This window comes from Stenella coeruleoalba (genome assembly GCF_951394435.1).
Source record: "Stenella coeruleoalba genome assembly, chromosome: 5".
In the NCBI taxonomy this organism is placed as follows: Eukaryota; Metazoa; Chordata; class Mammalia; order Artiodactyla; family Delphinidae; genus Stenella; species Stenella coeruleoalba.
In genome coordinates, this window is record NC_137150.1 from 92,693,384 (window position 1) to 92,716,073 (window position 22,690).

Here is a 22,690-nt window from a genome sequence, read left to right on the forward strand (position 1 = left end):
TTTGAAGTTTGTCTCCAAAGCAGTAAGGAATCAGTCTAGAGAATCAGTAGGTCTCTGATTTTTTCTGTTTTCTTCATCACTGGTTTACCTTGAGAACAAGTTGTCTATTCCTTTTAACAAAGTAAGTTGAGTGAAGATTTAAATTAATGTGACAGAATGTACAGATATGTAATTTGAGGTTAGTGTAAACACAGAGGAGCCAAAGGATCCCCTAACAATCCTCTGATCTTAAAATATACCTCGCTTCTATACTCTTCCAGTATTTGGATTTGAAAGCAACAGGATGTACAGCCACAAATACTACAACACTGTCAAAAGTTGAACTTAATTATTTCAATTATTTCAACCTCTTCACCTTTAAGGTGTGGATGAACACTTTCTTTTTCCATTTTTTTTCTAGTTTTCTGAAGGTACTAACTTAATAAGAGCAAGATAGCTCGTGCATGAATTAAAGACTGAAATCTTTAAGACTCCTAAACAGGCGGTATTTAGACATATTTAGAAAGAAGTTAGAAAAAATTTAGCATGTGTTTGATACATTCACAAACACTAGAGGAAGAAAATATACCTCAAATGCAGCTCAGCACACCTCCTTTTACTTGCTTCCATTAGGTAGAAATTCTCCTATACTGTTGACAGCTTTTCTGAGATACGTTCTTGTCTTTCAGGGTTAACCTTAGGCAAAATTTTGAAATATTTAGAATTATTCTTGTGGATGTTGTATTAGTGCTTCCCTTTATTTTGACATTGCCAGTCCACTGTATTCAGAGGTCCAACATTTTAACTCCTTATTTTTATCTTTCCTTGGCATACTCTGTAACTTTTTCTTCCTTTTCCCTCCTTTCCCCCATCAATGGCTCTGTTGAATCTGATTCACAAATTCAAACTACTTGGGAAGAGCTAATTATTTAATGTATCACCCTTTCAGGAGATTTATTTCTGTTTAAGCCAGGGGCTATCCTATCATTCAAAAATGTGACTTTAATTCTCTTCCTGTTTAAGGATTTATAGGTTATTTTTTGGTAATCAAGTATGAACAGCACAGTTCAGCTTGAATTAACAAAGCTATATTAGGGACCTAAGTCCAACAATCACACGGTGCTGTGAAAAGAAGATTACGATTTGGCAAATGCCTTTAATAAAAGCTCTGACAATGTTTGAAATACGCAGCCTCCAAAACGGCAAGAGACACATCATGATGACACATAATCAAGTTTGTCACTTCAGACTTGTGAAGTGTAATCCCAGACCTGGTGGCAGGGTGGTAAGGAAAATAAAACCCAAGTCCCTTTTTCGAATATCAGTGAGCCAAAAAGAAAACAAATAAGCCCAATGCCAATTGCAGGATGCAATCGTGAAGACCAGTTGTAAACAGCTCTCGTGTGTGGTTGTCCGAGAACAGTTTCATGTTTCCCAATTAGGTGTCTTTTCAGGAACCAAAATCCACATGTGCTTATTCTAATGTACTTGGGATCTGGTATTTTGGAAAAGGAGGGCTCTATGGAGAATCTCATTTACCAGTGGGTAGATGCAGAAGTCCCTTGCTTAAAACTCCAGATCCAAGATTCTTTAATGAGAGTTAAAATGTTCACTATCTACTTTTATTCCTCATCTTTAATTTTCTACTACAACTCAAGCATACGTGAGCATGAAATGATTATATAGCAACATCTCCATCAGTCAAGAAGTAACATGGATAAATTATGCAAAATAATATTTGCTCAGTGTGGAGTATTCTATTTGTCAACAGTAAGTGGCAGCAGTTACCTAAGCATAGTATTATTATTAATAATAAAATGATTCTCTGCAGCTATGGGTCGGGCAGTGAGATACTGTTTTGGTTTTTAAAGACAGTTAGCAACTGTATTTTTATTAAATGAAGAATGGTCTTCTAGTTAGCATTCAGTCTAGAGGATACTTTTTTCACTTAAAGCTATGGAACTCAGTAAGATAGGGACTTACTGAAGTGAATGATAGCAGAACTACTTTGCGTTGATGAAAAGCTTGAAGGACAGAGGTGACTGTTCTGGTTTGAAACAATATGGATTTAGGGTAAGTAGGCAGTGTTTAAGGTATACTGGCTAACAGATGTGTTAAGTGCCTAATACACATACATATGAATATAGATATATAGATAAATAAATATATGAATCATCTAATGGATATACTGCTATCTCTATCTCTGCATGTTCCCTCTAATCTTTATAATGCCTCTCCATGATGATTATTTTTCTCATTTTATATATAAGAAAATTGGGGCTTAAGTAACTTAAATGAGTAAGTAACTTAAATGAGTCCTAAAGTTGTATATTGCTCTACATTATATTAAGGTTTTCTGACTCTAAAGCTTGAGTCATGGACTACTTTCAGAAAGAAATCAGAAGATAATGCAGGATAGAACAGGGTGCAGAGATATGGTGTAGCAGCTTGGGTATTAGACCTTCCTGGGTTTGATGATAGCTCTGTCAGGAACTACCTGGGATATCTTGGTCAAGATAATTAACTGTTGAAAGCTTCGACTCCTTATCTTTGATATGGGACTAATGATACTTCTTAACAGATTGTTGTGAGAGTTTTATGAGATAAAATATATGAATTGCTTAATAGAGAGTAGTAGGCTAGTCTGGTATGTAAGAAGCCTGGAAGTTGCCACTCTGTCCTAACAAGTTAAAATCTGAACAAATTGGAAAATCAACAACTCTTCTTAGATCTGTAAGGGAAATGAGGTCACAGGACAAATCACTGCCTTCAAAATTGGAGAGACTGGCAGGCAAATATAGTAAATCAGTACTTACTGGAGCAGAAACCCACAAGTAGAAACATTAGTGGGAACCAGTACAGGGAGAGGAAAACCTGAACTGTAATTGATGAATTGCTGGAGGCTCGGTGTGGACAACTCTGAGAATTAAAAAGTTCAGTGGGGGAGTTTCTGGTGGCCTAGTGGTTAGGATTTAGCAATTTCACTGCAGAGGCCTGGGTTCAATCCCTGGTTGGGGAACCATCCTGCATGCCACCAAAATACAAAAGAAAAAAAAAGTTCAGGAGACCCAGTCAAATCCCATGGCCCCTGCCATTTTCATGACTCTTATCTCCAGGAGTTCTATCAGGACCCAGGTTCTCAAAGTGAGTATATATATATATATATATATATGCCCTCATGCTTCTGGCAAGGGGAGGGGAAAAGGAACCATGCCTGAGCACTTTGTTCCTCTTAACAAGGTCTGCCCTCAGGAGAAACCATTTAACCAAAGCCTAACTCGCTGGGATTTTATCAGGCCCCAACTGACCTGGGAAAAAGAACAGCTCAACTCCAGTCCAGTTGAGTCATCCTGTCCCACCAAGAGGGGGGGAATAAAAAAAAAAAAACTAAAAAGCACTTGTGAAGTCCACAGTCCAGAGGCATATACTCACTACAGAACTGAGACCTAATCATAGGTCTGTAGAGTGCTTCCCCTCCCCCACACCTCACCACCACAATTCCTTTTATCTAGTGCATCACATCCAGCTATAAAGAAAATATTACAAGGCATACTAAAAGGCAAAAAAGACAGTTTTAAGAGACAAAGCAAGTATTGGAACCAAATGCTAATATGGCAGATGTGAACATTATCAGACCAGCGATTTAAAACAACTATGATTAATATGCTAAGGGATCTAATAGATGAAGTACACAGCATGTAGGTGAGCAATGTAAGCAGAGAGATGAAAATTCTGAAAAAAGAACCAAAATGAAATGGTAGAGGTCAAGAACACTGTAACAGAAATGAAGAATGCCTTTGATGGGCTTACTATTAGTAAGCTGGACACAGCTGAGGGAAGAATCTCTGTGCTTGAAAATATCGCATTAGAAACCTCCAAAACTAAAAAGGAGCCAGAAAACAGACTGAGGAAAATAGAAGAGAATATCCAAGAACTGTGGGACAACTACAAAAAGTGTAATATATGTGTAATGGGAATATCAGGAGGAGACGTAAGAAAGGAAGGAAAAGAAAAAAATACTTGAAACAATAATGACTGAGAATTTTCCCAGATAAACATCAGATACCAAACCACAGATCCAAGAAGCACAGAGAACACCAAGAAGCAGAAATGCTACCCCCACCTCAAAAAATAAGAAAACAAAAAAACTACACCTAAGCATATCATATTCAAACTGAAAAAAAAATCAAAGATAAAAATGAGTAGTAGGCATTAGATGATTAAAAGACCCCAAAAATAGTATGTAGCTTTAACATACCTATTGATATAACTGCTGCTTGGTAAATTGCCTGTCGATAATACCATAATGAGTCAATTATAAGAAACTGATTATTTTGCCATATTTATTTTACTGCAAGAGAAAAAGAGCTTATCATTGTTAGGGAGAGATATAGAAACTGATGGACTCTCTAGACTTTTCTAGTCCCCCTTGTGTGGCCCAGCATTTTTTATAAATTATTGCCTGAATGGATCTTCTCCTTGGTTACCTTACCAGATAATATAGATCCAAAACAAACATTAGTGTTAGCATATAGATTACTCTTCACAGGGGTCTACGGGAGAAATCATTCAAAATTGAAATAAAAAAAAAATTTGTATTCCAGTGGTTTAAAATCAAATTATGTGCAAAATGTGGGAGACTTTTCTATATAATGAGACGTTAGCAAGTAGTACATACTACTTCAGATAACTCTGTCACTTCAACCTCTACCTCAACCTTTGGACGGTATTTCCCTCTTGGTATTAGAAAATATCTAGGGCTAATTTAGTGAATTATTTTAGATCATGAAAGGACAGAAGGGTTTACTTTCTAGTCTTCATACCTCCTGTCATATGACTGCTTTTCCTCTGTTACCAGAACATTTACCACAAAGGACTTTAAAAAGTTCTTGTTCTCTAGGAGACCTGCTGGCTCCATCTCATTCTTGGGTATGTAGCAGGGGTAACACTTTACCGGCAGAACAAAAAATGTGGAAACCTGCCTAGGTTCCTCTTCTAAAAGGAAGTAGGGTTGAAGTCTTGACAAAAAGAGAAAGTAGGAGAATTCCACGAAACAAAGTGAATTCTTCCATTTAGAATCCATGATAATTCCACATCTTATTTTCTATTCTTTAACATTGACTCTAGAATTTCAGTAAAGCCTTCGAATTTTGTCAATCTTTTATTTTATTAATGGATGTAAAACCTCTGACTATTTTTCCAAGTCAATATTTTTAGTTGTGGAAAACCCCTGTAAAAATTTTTAATAACAAAAACCTCTTAGTTTCTTCATATTATGTTTTCAACCTGTAGTTCCTGGAAAAAAATGTTTATTTTACCAAACATATGAACAGAGGAAAATATTGCAATACAACATAATAGGGAAGAAATTTGTACTCAAATTTGTACTCAAATGGATTCACTTGCATAATTAGAAGCATATGCCCTGGGTCAAGGACTGATCTCTCTTGTGTCCTGCATGGCATTAAAGAACAGGCTAATATTTAATAGATAATATTACCACTTGACTGGAGTTATTACATTTGGGTGGAGGTGTCAAGGCCTATTTGCCTTCATATGTGCCTCCTTTTAAGGTCATCACTAAAAATTAGACTTTCAAATTCAATCTTGTTCTGAGACCAGGTGAGCTCTAAGTTCTGTGTTTCCGATCTTGAGAAGGAATATTTAGGAAATGAATACAGAATTTGGAACTTGGATTCTTCTCATTTTAGTAGACATTTTATAAAAAGATGATTATTCCTGGATTTAGGAAAAAAGAGATGCCAGATTGTGAAAGTAAAAAAGCAACGTTCAATTTAAAATTACTACAGTAATAGAGAAATAAAGGAAGAGCTCTCATAATAAAATGTTTTAGATTTTCTGCTTTAACTATTTCTAGCATTGTCCAGAGTGAACGTTCTTAAGAATATGCATTTTAACTTCAGACTCTTAAGAGGTTATCACAAACAAAAATAAAATATAGTAAAAATATAGTAATGGATACCTTGACAGGATGCTTCCTGAACTGAAATCTTGAGTTTCTAATTTCTGTTGTTTTTATGAAGAAGTCTGTGTTGTACATCCACTAAAAATAGGTGAATTGTCTTGTCTGATGGCTTTACTCATCAACAGTTGACTGGGTAAATGGTGTAAGTTCCTCTGAGGTATAGGTAGGTTAGGACAGTGGTCAAGACTTCATTCCACAAATGTGTATAATCATATTTTATGATCAAAGCATTGTCTTTAGGGATTTACTTTAAGAAATAGGGGCAGGGGGCTTCCCTGGTGGCACCGTGGTTGAGAGTCCACCTGCCGATGCAGGGGACACGGGTTCGTGCCCCGGTCCGGGAAGATCCCACATGCCGCGGAGCGTCTAGGCCCGTGAGCCATGGCTGCTGAGCCTGCGTGTCCGGAGCCTGTGCTCCGCAACAGGAGAGGCCACAACAGTGAGAGGCCTGCGTACTGCAAAAAAAAAAGAAATAGGGGCAGGGAACTCTGAGGGCAGGGTTGTGTTGGTGGTGAGAGAACAAATTTATTGAACTGCCTTAGACATAGATTTTCAAAAAGTAAAAATCTTTTCATATCAGAGTGGACCATGCATCAATCCAAAGATGTGTACTTATGTATATTTAGTCAAAATTCTGGATTCTCCATTTAAAACTTGATCTTTGAAAATATTTGGTGATCCATCCTATGCATATCTGTGTCATGTCACCAAGCATGTATGTCAGAGGTTAAAGATGGATTCAGAATGTCTCCATAATATTGGTCTGTGCTTTCTCTTAGAGCATGAAATAAAAAAGAAATGGAGACTCTAATAGTTAGTTCCCTAAATTTGGAAGCGCATTGTGTGTCTCTGCTTGTGTGTGTGTGATTAGTCTGTTTCTAATTTTTAAGCATGTTATAAATATTAGGATAAACTTTTAATCAGTCCTGTGGTAGATTACCTGTAATGATTTCTGCAACAATTCTCCTTACCTTTCTGTGCATGCCCCCTTGCAATGTGACTTAAGCACTTTTCCTATTGAAAGGTGAATCTCTTTCCCCACCCCTGGAATCTGGGCTCATCTATGACTTGCTTTGAATATGGCAAAAGTGACATTGTGCAATGTCTGAGTCTGGTTCCAAATAGACCTTGCAGTTTCCACCCTTTCTCTCTTGGAATGTTTCTACCATCATGTGTGTCTAGCCTACTGTAAGATGAAAGGCCACGTGGAGTAGAGATAAGCCATCACAGTAGACGTGTTCAAGACCAACCAGCTAACAGCAACCATCAGAAATGTGACTGAGGCTATCTTATGTCTTCCAGCCCTCATTGTGCCACCAGATGACTTCATCCATTTGAGTGACTGTAGAATAGACCAGCAGAAGACCTGCCCAGGTGAGCACCTAGCCCAACAGAATTATGACCCAATAAAATGGTTATTGTTTTAAGCCACATTCTGTGGTGGTTTGTTACACAATACATGATTCAAATACATTCATAGTATTTACTGAATCTCCTTCCTGTGGTTCCTTGAGCAACAATCTTACCTTGATTTTTACTTAAAATTACTGTCATGCTGGTGCAATAAGTAGCGATATGTATTGAGTACTATCTGCAGGTGGCGTGTGAATACACACCTCTCACTTTCTTGGGCTTTACAATAGGAAATAATCAGAAGAGTTTTTGTCCTTATACACTGATACAGTAATCCAGTTCTATAGATTAAGGGTACTTAAGAATCTATAGAATAATTTATGTTTTACTCTGCACACATACATGGACATATACACCAAAGACAACATTAGAAAGTGATGAAGAAAAGCAAAAGAATTTATCAGAGAGGTAATTCTGAAGGATGAGTTTTGACATGGACCTGGAGAAAGGAAAGCTTGGTGTACTAATGTAATATTAAGGAAAATAAGAATTTGTTCTCAGGAAGACTAAGAAGCCACAAGGTTATTTGAAGTTTCTGTTAGCAAGCTTTAAGCACTATTGTGCAGTAGATAAATTTTGTTGTTTAAACTATTGTTTCTACGATAAAGTGTTGCCAAAATCCCAAACAAATGTTTTTAACTTGAAAAAAATTCTTTTCTTTTAATATGTCTCTCTCAATGTTCATCTTAATCATTGAAGAAACAGTTATGTATTTTAAATTGTTTTAAATTATTTTCTCTTTATTTTCTGATTCCTTCTCTCCCACCTCCCTTTCTCACTGTCCTTCTACCATTTCAATTTATTTACTCTTTGTTCTGAGAGGTATTTGAAGAGTGATAGGATATTACAATTAATCTTATTAGTAAATAAATGTCTCTTTAGAAAGCAACTGAGATAGCATGTTAATTAAATTAGAACAGGAAACGAGAGGCAGAAACAATAGTTATCACCTGATATCAAAATCTAAAACACATCCAGGGTAGTTATTCATAGGTTATAGGCCTGAATTAAAGAGATCTTGTTTACAAAGGAAGAAATATAAATGGAGCCATACTAATTCACCCGGTTTACTTCCAAAGCCAGCTTTTACCCTTTTTTTTCCCCCTGATTCAGGCAGAAGTTGTGAACATTTAAGTCAGAGAATTGATTCCAAGGTGGGAAATAAGTGTTGCTCTTAACTGTATCAGACATTAATATCTTGCACTGCAAATAATTGCTATTTTTCTTAATGCCTCTTGTTGGGACACTCCAATTTGATACTTTGGCTCCTCTCTAAAAGCAATGTGCTGCTAGGCCTTGCTGCTAAGCAACATCACACTGTGAGAAGAGCTGAATTCTGAGATTTTAGTGGTGGATTTAAAAAACCTCAATCTTAATTTAATATTAAATGACATGTATGTATACATGATATCTTTAAATTATATGAAGCAGAACTTGTTTCATACAATCTAGAAAATTTCCTAATCAAGATATGTTTTCTTTCAAGTTACAAAAGACTTTAAAGTGCATAGCATCTGTCATCTTCTAAAAGTTTAATAAGCAATTGCATTACAAACAAATCTAATATTTTATTGTTGTGCAACTATTAGCTATATCCTGTTGGCATTTTCATGGAGAGGGACACTCCTGCCAAACATTTATGGAATGAAGGTGTGTGGAGACAATTCTCTATGGGTCTCTGGTGTTTCTGCATGTCTTGTAAGCAGAGACACTGAAAGCATTTTATCCAGCCTCTCTTTTCAAGGATGCTTGTATAACAAATAATTTTAGAAGGTAGAGAAATGTCTCCCTCCAGAGAGAAAAAAAAAAGGCAGATTGGCTTACACCTTTGAAAGGTAGAAATAGTGGCTCCTTCTGGAGTGAAGAGCAAGCATGTTTACTGCCCATAATGAAAGGTTCACATTTTCTCTAAGCTCAGTGCTCCTCTCAGGTAATGCAATTCACTGTGTGTGCAAGTATCACCTGGCTCTCTGCATCACCCTGTGGGAACTGGGGCTTGAGGAACCTGCAAAAGAAAAAGCTAATTCTCTGGCTATTGTTATTGCTGTCAGTAGTAAGGTCCTTTGTCTTGTAACTCGTCTCACAGAGTTGCAGGCTAATTTGTTAGTCTAAAAGTAGGGTATATTCTCAGACCCTTCATGGTTCTTGACAGAAGGCACACTTTCATTGACAGTTAATGTTACAATAAGTGTATCTAATTAAATGACACTTTAGGAGACTTCAGTTCTTAAAAAGTAAGAAACAAAAAGTACAAAAAATATCAATTATATGTAGCAGCATGGAATGTGGGTTCTAGGCAATGTAAGAATGTAAAATTTGTGCCTTAATTTTAATTGTATGAAATAAATTTTTCTTTTTAAAAGAAGTTTAACCTTGAGCCAGAAGAAATTCTTTTGTGTAGGTACAGCTCCCCAGAATCTTTAATATCATTCCATTTAGGCATTTTTCTGCTTTGTCCAAATATATATCTCTAATCATGCCACAGTTAAGGAAAATCAAATTACTAAATCTGATCTTAATGTTAATATGTGCTATTGTATTGTGATTTATAATAAATATATATTTGGTTTTCATCCCAATTTCTGGCAGAGAGCTCCTAAAACACTTGGCATTTCCTAAACGAGGAGAGCAACAAGTGTCTTTTGTTATGTTAACTAGGTGACTTTTGGAATACTCACCTAAAAAAGAGAGCTAGTTGCCAGGGGAACCAATCCTGTGATTGGAGGGTTGGAACTTTCACCACCACCTCCTCCAACCCCTTCTCCCCCGCCAAAGGGAAAAGGGGCTGGAGACTGAGTTCAATATCCAATTGCCAATGATTTAATCAACCATGCCTATATAATAAAGCCTCCATAAAAACCCAAAAGGATGGGTGCGGAGAGCTTCCAAGTAAGTAAGTGAACACATGGAAATTGGGGGAGAGTGGCTTCTAGAGGGCGTGGAATCTCCACATCCTTTCCCCATACCTTGCTCTCTGTATCTCTTCATCTATCTGTTGATTTATATCCTTTATAATAAATTAGTAATCTAGTTGGTAAACGGGTTTCCTGAGTTCTATGAACTGGTTTAGCAAACTAATTGAACCAAAGAAAAGAGTCCTGAGAACTTCAGATTTATAGCCAGTCAGTCAGAAGCACAGGTAACAAAGCTGGACTTGCGATTGACATCTGAAGGGGAGGGGGCAGTCTTGTGGGGCTGAGCGCTTAGCCTGTGGAATCTGATTCTATCTCCAGGTAAATAGTATCAGAATTAAATTGGATTGTCGGAGAATTGTTTGGTGGCATGGGGAAACTCTCTCTCTCCCACTGCCACCATAGTGAAATTGGGTGCGAAACCCCTTAATACCACTGGCTGTCATTTTATAATATGCATCAAAATTACCTGGAGGATGTTAAAACACAGATTGCTGGAGACTGTTCCTAGATTTCCTGTTCCAAAAAGTCAGAGACAGGCCCAAGAGTTTGCATTTTAACAAGTTCCCAGATAATGCTGATGTTTTTTATTATGGGGAACAAACTTTGAGAATCAATATAGAATGACTTTTGGAAATGGTACAACATATTTAAAAAGTTCATCATTTAGAATCATACTGACCTAGGTTAGAATCCTGGCTTCAGCACTTCCTAGCTGTATAACCTTGGAAAACATATAATTTCTCTGAGACTCAGTATTCTCATCTGAGGGATGAGGACTACTGATGGGACTGCTACTACTAATACTTGTCTCAAAGGGAGGTTTTAAGTATTAAATAATTTATTTAAAGTGCTTTGCATACTGGAGGCATAGCCCTCCCAGATTTCAGACTAAAAAGCTACAGCCATCAAAATAGCATGGTAGAGCTTCCCTGGTGGCGCAGTGGTTGAGAGCCCGCCTGCCAATGCAGGGGACACGGGTTCGTGTCCCAGTCCGGGAAGATCCTACATGCCACAGAGCGGCTGGGCCCATGAGCCATGGCCACTTAGCCTGCGCGTCTGGAGCCTGTGCTCCGCAACGGGAGAGGCCACAACAGTGAGAGGCCCGCGTACCGCAAAAAAATAAAAAATAAAAATAGCATGGTACCAGCAAAACAACAGACATATGGATCAGTGGAACAGATTAGAGAGCCCAGAAATAAACCAACACACCTATACCAACTAATCTTCGACAGAGGAAGCAAGAATATACAATGGAGAAAAGATAGTCTCTTCAGCAAGTGGTGTTGAGAAAGTTGGACAGCCGCATATAAATCAATGAAGTTAGAAGACTTCCTCACACCATACACAAAAATAAACTCAAAATGGCTTAGAGACTTAAATATAAGACATGACACCATAAAACTCCTAGAAGAGAACATAGAAGAAACATTCTCTGACATAAATCTTACCAATGTTTTCTTAGGTCAGGCTTGTGCAAGTTTCCTGATGGGAGGGACTGGTGGTGGGTCAGCAGAAAGGTTTTTGAAAGGCTACTCAATCCTTGTAAATCAATGTATGGGCCAAAGATAGAAACCGTTAGCATCACTGGGGAAATTGTTAGAAATGCAGAATCTTAGACCCTACTCCAGACACACTGAATTATAATTTGAATTTTAACAAGATCCCTAGATGATTCTTACACACTTGAAAATTGGAAAATCACTGATTTAATAATGTCTGTGATGGTGTGAATTAATTTCCTTTTCTTCCTCTGATATATACTTCTATTAAAAGCAATGAGTGGTTTGTGATGCTATAATAGGAAGCAATAAAGAGAACATCCTTTCTTTTCTCAAGGAATTAATGTTACCTAGCTATATTAAAATTATATAACATTGGGTGAATGTCACCAGTTATCCTCAAGCTCACACAGAAGAGGACATAAAATAGTTAAAAAAGCAAGTTCTTAATCTCTTACACTGCAGGGTAAGTTAAGGAGAGGGATAAATGTTCATCACTCTGTCTCCCGATGCCTATATTCCTGCCCAATGGGAAAATTTGTTATTCCTCCCAACAAAAAAATGTTCAGTGTAGACACACATACCCTCACATTGCTTCAGGCTGGTGAGGACAGATCTTTGAAAAGAGGCAGAGGCCAGAAAACAGCATGCACTCAGTTGCAAGGATTTAGCAGGGCTTCAGTTTGACCCACAGAGAGGTCATCCTCAAGGTCATTGGTAAGAGGTGGCCGGCATTTATTAGGGAGCCTTCCAAGACAACAAACTTTATGCTACTGACAAGAATAAGGATCCAGAAGTTTCTGTGATTGGTAATGAGAGTCTTGATACAAGCTTTAAATAATTCCAGGAAGAATTTCATGGAGCATTTTCAAGAGAAACAATAGATCACAGATGACTAAGAAAGTCAGGCTGTCTTAGACATGGGGAGTTCTCCAAATCTTCTAGTGGGTTTTCACTAATTCTACGCAGGAGGAATTAGAAATTAATGATAATAATAACAAAAACTTTATGACTTAGAGTTTGATTATAATTATTAAAAGTGCATCCATAATGAATTTTCGGTTGTCTCCATAAAGTCTGCAGATACATTTTCTCTCTGGTATTGCCAGCAACAGCAGTAAGAGTCTGTGAATCACATTGACAACTCTAGTACCCAGAATGGTCAATATCAGGAATGTACTACCCTGTTAACAAAACTCATTTATGGATATGGGAGGTGCATTTTGCAGTGAATTTTGAAACAGTTCCGGTAAAAGTGATTCCTTTTAAACTCTTGCCAGTTAATTTATCAACTTCAAAAACTTTCCTTACTTTCTCGGCTATGACTTAGCAGGAAGTCAGAAAGTTTAGTTTATTTGTCACTTTTTCTTCCCTTTCTTCTTCCAGTTCCTTGTTAGTAATGACATTTTTATATGTTTAAAAAAACATAGTCAGTGTATGTCCTATTCGATCGCCCTTATTCATCTTTTTGTTGAAGTTCTACAGTTAAGTATAATCAGTGCTCTTTCTTGGAGCTTATGCTGAAGCTCCTCCTTTGATTCCTGTCCAGGAATCTATATGTTTATGTGTTTGTATATGTTTATGAAGGATTCCCTTGTCATGTCTTTGTGCATTTCAAACAGACTGATACCATTTTAGAAATATTTATTCTTATAACTTGAATATTATTCTTTGCTCTTGAATTTATCTGTTCAGCTGTGACATTTTTCTATGTTAATTTTTTCACTTGCTTCCATACTAACCTCTCGAATTGTTCTAATTTTTTCAGTTAATTTTCCTGTTTTCCATGTATATTTTCTTTTTGTTTAAATGACCCACATAGTATTTACTCATCCTATTTTATTTTACTATTTTTAATTACATGGGCGCTAGCATTTACAGAAATACTTTAAATGAGTGGAGATATTGTGGACTCTTGTCCCATTTTTTAAATCCTAACAGAAATTTTGGGGAAATTATATTTTATTTTAGATAGTTTCCTCTGATTATATTTTCACCTATTACATTTAGTGGAAATATCTGATGAATTTGTTTGATAAATTTGGGGCATATATTGGGAAAATGAAGTATGTGGGTCCTTTGACCTATGTATGTAATGAATTGTTAATAGATTAATAATAAAACACTCTTGAATTCCTGGAATAAATCCTCAGCCATGACATTTCGGAATATTATGTACTTCAATGAGTTTAGTTCGTTCCTTTTCCTAGATTCAAGGTGTTCAATATGCCACCCTGTCGGATCAACTCTATCTGCTCCCAAAAGCCTAATAATTGGTACTGAGATAGAACCTTGAGGTTGGTTGCTAATGCTGAACTATTTGGTTCTCTGGAGAGGTGATAGCCAAGTCATCTTTATGGAGGGAGATTCTCTGTGTTAAGTTTTTGCATAGGCTTATTTTCTGCCACAGGACTACTTTCACCATTAGTTAACTGAGCATGTACTGGTGTGGCTAGGGGAAAGAATTGGCTTATTCACCTTGTTGATTTGGTTATTAAAAGGTTCATAGGGGAAACTGGGGGCTTCCCTTGTGGCACAGTGGTTGGGAGTCCGCCTGCCGATGCAGGGGACATGGGTTCGTGCCCCGGTCCAGGGAGATCCCACATGCCGCGGAGCGGCTGGGCCCGTGAGCCATGGCCGCTGAGCCTGCGCGTAAGCTTCACTCATTACTGGTGGCTTCTCAGTGATCACTCATCTGGGACACAGGAACCACCTTATTCATGAGTGGTGGATAATAATATTCTAGAAGGCTTGGGATTTGAAAGGAGCAAGACTGAAAGGTGGGTTAGAGGAAGGTTTGGAGAAGATATCTATGGCTAAACCTTTCAGAAGAGCCAAGGATGCAAAACCATTTTTTAAAAATACCTTTTTCTTTCTGGATTAATGAATTTTAAAGGCATTATTAATTTACATTCAAACTGCCCCCTCTTGGTATATGGATGTGTGTGTAGTTTATATATAGCTTTATTATTTTTCCGAATAGCTCTTTGTCTATATCCTGTAGGATTTTTATGTAAAACTAATTGATCTTCACTTATATATAATCTGTCATTTCCACTAATTACTTTTTTTTCCAGAGTTGTCTAGAAATGTTATAAATTTCTGATTTGAAAGTTGATTTTTTGACTAAATATTACTTGTAAATAGATTTCTAATGATATTGCATTGTGTTAAATAAAAGTGACATAATTATTTTCTGCCATGTGGAATTTATTGAGATTTTGGCTGTTCCATAGGACTGTAAAAGTTATCTGTGTGCAAATACATTTAATGGTGTTACCCAAATTGTCTATAGTATTAGTTATTTTTATCCTGTTTGTTTCATTGAGCTCTGGATTTTCAGAGATGTGTATTAAAATCTCACGTTGTGTGTCAATTTTTAATTTGTTTTACCAGTCTTGTGTATATTACTGCAAGTTATATTGTTTGATGAATATTGGGCCATGACAGTTTTTATTTTTAATTTTGCTTGACTTCTTATCCTATTTAAGATTTTCTGTTTTTGTTCCACTTCATCTGATATTAGCTGTGTTGCACTTAATTTCTACTGGCTGGCATTGATCTGTTAAATCTTTTGTACCACCTCTTTATTTTAAACCGTTCTGTGTCATATTTTTCCCCTATGAACAGTATACTGATGATTTTTTTAAAAAGAAGTAAAACAAACACTTAATTTGAGAGTCTTTTAATATAAAATATATTTCACTCATATTTTTATTATGATGAATACATTTGTTTTATGCTTACTGTATTTTAATGATTTTCTATTTTCTATTATTTCTCCTTTTTTCCTTCCCTCTCTTTGATTGAGCAAGTTTTCTTTGTTCCATTTTTCACATTGAGTTTTGCACATTTTTAATTTTTCTGGTGATTGTCCTGTTATATATTTATTTGTAATGAAAAGGTATTTATTAGAAAGGATTTCAGTTAGATTTAAATGTTTATTGAGAGTTTATCATGAACTAGTCACTGTGTTCAGTGCTCTCACAAAGCTCTGCGTTTCCAGCACCACTGGTAAAATGTGAGGTAATTTTAGAAACTATTCTGGTAGTTACTATTTTAATATTTTAAATTTTAATATTTATTAGAAGTATAGCTAGAACATAAAAATCACAATCTCACGTATATTTTTGCTTATAATGAGGCCAAGCAAATAAAAATGAGTTAATCTAAAATTGATTAAAATATTAAGTAACTTGTAAAGGAGTTATGACAATACATAAAAATCTTGAAGGTAAATACTGATAGGCATATTATACCTTTGCAATAATATATATTTTTTAATATTGGAGATGAGAAAATTTGTGCTCAGTGGCTACCATGTGCCAGGCTCTGATCAAGGCTTTGGGAAAATATCAGTAAACAAAAGAGAAGAAAATCTTTGCCCTCATGGAGTCTATTTCTTAGTGGGGTAAGACAGACAACAGGCAAAAAAATCATGAATAAGTAAATTACTTAGTAAAATAGTTTATTAGAAGATGATAAATGCTGTGGAAGAAAGAAATAGAGTAGGATAAAGGGGATGGAGAGTAGTGGGGGCTGCTGGTGATGCTGGTGGTGGTGGAGAGGGAAGTTGTGAATTTTTCTCAACATTTTGTTTTAAAGGATTTTAAAACTTCAAAAATAGTTGTATGGAAAGTATATATATCCTTCACATAGAGTCACCGATTGTTAAATTTTTCTCTCTATCTAGTGTTCTATGTCTCTCTCACACACTCTCTCCACATACCCACACTTTTAAACCATTTCAGGGTGAGTTTCAGGCACTGTGACACTATACCTCTAGCTATTCAGTAAGTTTAATTACTGCTAATCAAATGCTGGCCCAAGGAGTACTCCCATGCTGGCTACTTCAGTGGTAACCAGTATGCATGCTAAAAGTAAGTAGTAGCTAGTGATTCTGAAGTAAATTGGGGCCCAGCAATTTATACTTTATTAAATCTCTTCCAAGTGATTCAGGTGCATAAGTATGTACAGGAACAAGTGGCTCAATTTAGGGTCAAAGAGCTTGTAAGCAGGCCACCTGAGATAATAGTTTCCTGAAAGGCAGAGCTTGTGGAAGGGAGGAAATCTTTTCATATTTCCTGCTATAGTGAAAACTGAAACTGAAAATCATGGCCTGTCAAGTTTCCAAGATTTTTCCAAAACAGTTTACGATTCTTGTTACTAAGTCTGGGTTTAATTTCTTTTGTGTAATATTTAGGTATAACTCAGTTGAAAAACAGGAAGTATTCAATTAGTATTTGTTAATTGAAGGCTTAAATTATAGAAAGAGTTAATTTTTTATGCTTTTGTTTCTTCATCTAAGATATTGTATCTGAAAGATTTTTACTTTTATTCTGTATATTCTTCAAGTAAAATAAAGTACAAAGATATTTAACACTCTTTAAGTTTCTTGGGAATATAAGTAATATCAAAAGCTAATACATCATTGTTTAAAAAAAAATGGGTTATGGGAATTCCCTGGTGGTCCAGTGGTTAGTACTCCATGCTTTTACTGCCTAGTGCCCAGGTTCAATCCCTGGTCGAGGAACTAAGATCCCGCAAGCTGCACGGTGCGGCCAAAAAACCAAGAAATTTTTTACAAAAAACGGATTATATTATGACAAAGACTCTCTCCTTGACCTAATTCTAGTCAGATTCCTCTGAGTCCTCTTTCTGACTAGGCCTCAACCTTGAGCTCTGTCGCTGGCCCAGTTTTTCTAGATTTTTGGAGAATCCTGATGAGCCAGTTTAGGGAAAATCCTCCACCCTCGGTGTATAGTGGCCCTGGCCTGACTTCAGCAAGAATCCTATTAAGTTGTTTAGCAGAAAATTACCCTACCTCTTACTAAGTTTTCCACCCACTGACCCTTTACCCTGCTCCTTGGCTCTAAATCCCTACTTCTTATTATTGTATTTGGAATTGAGCTCAATCTCTCTCCCCAACTGTAAAATCCTGCTGTAGTAGTACCAGTGAATAAGTCTGCCTTAGTATTCTTTAACAAGTGTCATGAATAATTTTTTCTTTAACTGTGGCCAAAAAAATATAGAAACTGTCTTCTCCTCTATCCCTAACTTGGAGACTCATAATCTCCATTAGCATCTTTGAAAATCCTGAAGTTAATGTTTAACCTAAAATTTCTAAAATTGGATTATTAAGTCCTTTGGAAATGGAGTAAACACATTCAACTTTTATTTTCAGTGTGGAGAGGCAAAATGGTATACAGTGGTATTGGTAGTTTAAGTATAGTCCTGGGACCATCAGAATCAGTATCATCTGAGCATTTGTTTATAGTACAGGAACTTAGGCTCTACCTCAGACCTTCAGAATCAGAATCTGCATTTTAACAAGATCCCCTGGTAATTTATGTACACAATGAATTTAAAAAAACATTCATATAGGTAATGTAAAAGAGAAGATATTATAATATTCATTTTATTGACTCTGCAGTGTATAAAATGCTCTTTTGTGTTAGTTAAATGATCTGTATTCCTTGATTAAATACTGCTGGATTAAAAGAAATGTGTCTCATATTATGAATGGCATGAAAAAAATCCCCTAGGTTTAAGATTTTCTTACAGAGGGATGTTCAAAATAGATTAAAAAAAAAAAAAAGTAACCTCAGTTGGGCACAGTTGTACTAAAGGTTTTGCATGACACTGCTGGGTCTTTTTTCTAATTTAATTTTATCCAGATAATATATGTCCACAGTTTAAACAAAGTCAGATAGTCCTACTAGTCCTATAAAGATAAACAGGACTCCTTTATCCTATCTCTTCCAACTCTCAAATTCTACTTTTCAGAGGGTACCATTTTAAATCATTTTTGTTCTGTAGTATGTATGTATGTGTATATATATACACACACACACACGTACATATATATCTTGCTTTTTCAAACTTTGATATTATATTTTGACTTTAAATTGACACTGAGATTTTACTTTGCTTGTATCACCCTCCTGACCACTTCCTGCTGTCCCCTTACCCCATACTCCCAAAACATATCACAATTTTTGTTAAATTAACATTCAGGGTTTACATTTATAACTATAAGAATATTGTTCCTTTCTTATCCATGGAATTTTCAACAATTACATTATGTTATTGTGCATCATTTTTAGGGGGATAGTAATCCCCTCTTTTTTCATCGTTTCTTGTTGTTCTTTTATGCCTATTACTAATTTATCCCAAATTCCCCAGAAAAAAACCTGAAACACAACTTAATAGTCCAATATCATGAGGATTCTATCAGTTCCATATATATTCTGTTAAAGAGATTCCTCCTGAAGATTTCTGTCTGCCTAGATCTGGACTTTCTATCCTCTAGGATAGATGAACAGATATTTTCTGAGGACTTCATTTCACCACCATCCTGGGAATTCTATTCCCCTCCTTCTTTCTTTGGGCCCTCTGTTTTCAAGATGACTTTGTTTGTTTGTTTCACTTTTTTGTTCCTTGAATCATCTTATAACTTCCAGATGGGTGAATCTAGTAGCTGCAGGCAGTCGAAGTACATTTTTTGAAAACTTGGATAGACAAAAATGCTTCTTTCTTCTCTCATGCTATATTGCTGCAATTTATTCCATATCCTGTATAGATTATATGCTTTTCTACTTCAAAGTTTTTGGTTCTTCACTCAACCACCATTTCTGAAACATTTTGATAATGTGACTTGGTGTGAGTCTCTTTTCATTTATTGTTCTAACATGCACTTTAAAACTAAAAGATTATCTCCTTCTTGAGAATTCTGGGGAATTTTCTTGAATTATGTCTTTCTTTACTTCTTTACTCCATTGTCTCTACTTGCTTTTTCTGAAAATCAACTTATTTATATGTTGCACCTCCCAGATTGTTCTTGATTTTAATTATCCTTTCTATTTTCTTTTTTCCTCTTTTCTTTTACTTTTTCAGTGGTGTTGTCAGGTTTATCTTAAAACTCTTTTATTCATTTTCTTTATATTTCTGCTTTCATTATTGAAATTCTTACAAGATATTTTATTCTTTCATTGTACATGTATGTATTGTATTTGTACATACAATAAAAGAATAAAATATGTACATTACATATATTTTTAAAACATAGCATTCCATATATGTTTCATGGATATTATATTTTCTTTTACCTCTTTGTCCATAGTTAAAAGATTTTTAATCTGCTAGGTTTTTATACTACATTAGGTTTTTATCTATTCCTTGTTTTATCTCAATTTCTTCCTGCTTTTATTCTTTTCATTTTGATCTCATTTGTGTTTTTATGTTTCAGCTTAATTTTCAAAGCAATTTTAAGAGATAGGAACTATTTTAATCTTCACATTATATATAAATAAATTACCTTAAAATAAATTTCCCGGCAAAAAAAATAAATAAATAAATAAATTTCCCCATATAACTTGGCAGCAAAGTTATCTAGCCAAGCTAAAACATGACTTCACCCTTAGCACTCCTAAGCTACATTAACCCTACCTTTTCCACATCAGTACTGGAGGATTGATTATTTTAGAAAAACTATTTATGAAAGAATAACCCTTGTGCATAATCAGAGAGAACTGTAAATATGATTTACTGATCATATTTTAAAAATTATGTAAGTTCTCAAAACGTTTATAAATTTTTAAAAAGATACAGTTATTCTTATACATATTTACATGCTCCTTATTTATAGTAGATGGACAATTTATGTATTGTAACCTTTGGTTAAAAGGTTACGTTTTTAGTATATATCCTATAAAGAAAAATAACTGAGTGACTGGTAAGGTTTTCTTTCTTGTGTTTCTTCCCTGAAAGTTGAAGTGTTCATGACAGGAAAAAAATTATTTTTGGTATAGTTTAGTGGTTGGAAATTCATATATGCATAAATGTCTTTCAAGTTTGATTTATTAGAAATTACCAAAAACAAACACCCATCCTACCTGAACAATATAAAAATTAGCCTATATTCTGAAGCATTTTGACTTTTTTTTTTTTTTTTTTTTTTTTGTGGTACGCGGGCCTCTCACTGTTGTGGCCTCTCCTGTTGCGGAGCACAGGCTCCGGATGCGCAGGCTCAGCGGCCATGGCTCACAGGCCCAGCCGCTCCGCGGCATGTGGGATCTTCCTAGACTGGGGCATGAACCCGCGTCCCCTGCATCGGCAGGCGGACTCTCAACCACTGCGCCACCAGGGAAGCCCTTGACTTTTTTTTTAAAGCTAAATTTAAAACTGAAGGAACCCTTGTGTTTATACATGTTTCTCAGAGAATGTTCAGGAAACACCAGCCCATAGAGAGTTGACAGTGTTATATGAAAAAGGGCCATGGACAGATACTTGTGCAGATCCTGGATTAAAGTTTCTACAGGACTCCACAGAGGTTTAGATGTGCTGATGTGCATAACAACTTTCTAAAACAATATACTGAGGGTATTTTCAAAGATACAAAATATATTTTACCATTCAAGGTACCTGTATTTTGTGGAACACTAAAGGTTACAATGTATAATTCACCAACCAACTTTATAGGTGAAGAAATTAAGATTTTGAAAATATCATGTGCCTTGCTTAAAGTTAGTTTATAATATCCATCATTATTTTATCTTAGGGGTAACCATGCCAGGTTAAAAACTCCACAATTTTTGATGAGGAGAATTTAGAAGTTAGTGAAATAAATGAGATAGCAAGAATAGGTGGAAATGAATTAAAATATCTGTATACAGGGCTGAATACACAATTTGTAGGCCCCATACAAAATGAAATTCAGAGACCCTTATTCAAAAAGCAGAAAAGGAAAAGTTCAGTAGAATGCTAAAATATAAACCTTTTTTGTTTTAAAAAAATTTTTATTGCTTATAAAATGTAATAGCTAAAATGTAGTAGAGATACATAAGTAATAACAAACTTAAAAATTACAGAAAAAATAAGTTGTCTTACAGCTTATGATAATGAGATATATATAATGAGACTTTATTATATGTGATAAATATTGATAATATTTTATTAATGTTGTAGCTTAATTTTTCTGACCTGCTTTTCTAAACTTTATTAGGTCATCAAATTTGTACTTTTAGCAACTTCATTTTTAATCTATATAAATGAAAGTAATATCAGTTATAAATAGTCATCAAGTAATTTTTGATAATTTTTATTTTTTAGAAGAATCTTTTTGCTGATACAACTGTTACTAGAGCTGGAATAACTTTCAAATAATTATTTTAAAATCAAAACTTTACTATATCTAGAGCTGATGATTCCTGAAAAATAATTTTCCTAAAAATATTTAACTCTTCATGAGAATCGATTTCATGTAAGTCTAATTTTAACTGCAATTTGTAAAATGGCTGTTTAATGTATCTTTGACATTTCCTGTAACTTGTGGAAGTTACCCAAAAAAACAAAAGCAACTTCATGCTTTGTTTATAATTCAAAATGCCTGTTTATGCTTTCTATTACTGTGTCTTCAATTACAAGAAAAATTAATTTAAAATTATCTTCCTTGTAAATAATTGGTTCATTTGAAGCTTCACATGAAAATAGTGTTCTTTTTCATCAAATGTGACAATCTTTAAATACAATTTCTATGCCTATGGATATTTGCTTTGCAATGTTATAGCAGTTTTCACAGCCTGAGTCTAAACCCTTTGAAGAATTCTAATAGTTTTCTGATATGCTTTATTGCAATGTTCGTGTGTAGAGTTGTAAATTGTTACAATTTACTGACAAAGTTTACAGCATGAGCACTGGCAGTTCTTGTCTCAGGACCTAGGCTAGAGAGTTAATATTTGTGATTTGTGCAGATGTGGCAGGGACGGGCTGTGGGAGTGCATGGAAAAGCTGGTGTTCCATCACTGCTGCCACCGTTGCTGCTTCAGCCGCCATTGCTGCTATTGTTGCCACCAATCTGGATCCAGGACCCAGTCCAAGTGGCTCCCTTGGAGCTCTGT

At 35.4% G+C, this 22,690-nt stretch overlaps 1 long non-coding RNA gene across 1 annotated transcript in view; it reads left to right on the forward strand.

Annotated features, from left to right (window-relative positions):
- The window catches only part of LOC307186717, a 223,754-nt gene that overhangs the window by 162,795 nt on the left and 38,269 nt on the right, over positions 1-22,690 (forward strand). Inside the window, exon 4 of the long non-coding RNA XR_013828453.1 lies at positions 7,268-7,339. This is a non-coding gene — a long non-coding RNA (uncharacterized lncRNA). The remainder of the gene's footprint in view (positions 1-7,267; positions 7,340-22,690) is intronic.